Here is a 250-nt window from a genome sequence, read left to right as displayed (position 1 = left end):
TCAGCGGGCGGGGGGGCGACCGTCCCACGTCCAGACAGGCCTACACGGAAACAGGCCGGGCACGCCGGGGCCTGCGCGAGAGCGGGCGGGTGGCGAGGCCCGCGGCCTGGGCACCTCGGGCTCCTCAGCCTCCTCTGGGGAAACGCGGGCGGCGACGGCGGCGACGGCGCTTCCCAGGCCCGGTTCCTCTCGGCCCACGACTCCCCATCCACCGCCCACGCCAGCCGCCGGAGAAGCTCCCCCCAGGCGC

Source organism: Tupaia chinensis, unplaced genomic scaffold, assembly GCF_000334495.1.
Source record: "Tupaia chinensis unplaced genomic scaffold, TupChi_1.0 Scaffold145685_1, whole genome shotgun sequence".
In the NCBI taxonomy this organism is placed as follows: domain Eukaryota; kingdom Metazoa; phylum Chordata; class Mammalia; order Scandentia; family Tupaiidae; genus Tupaia; species Tupaia belangeri.
Note: the sequence above shows the minus strand (reverse complement) of the source record.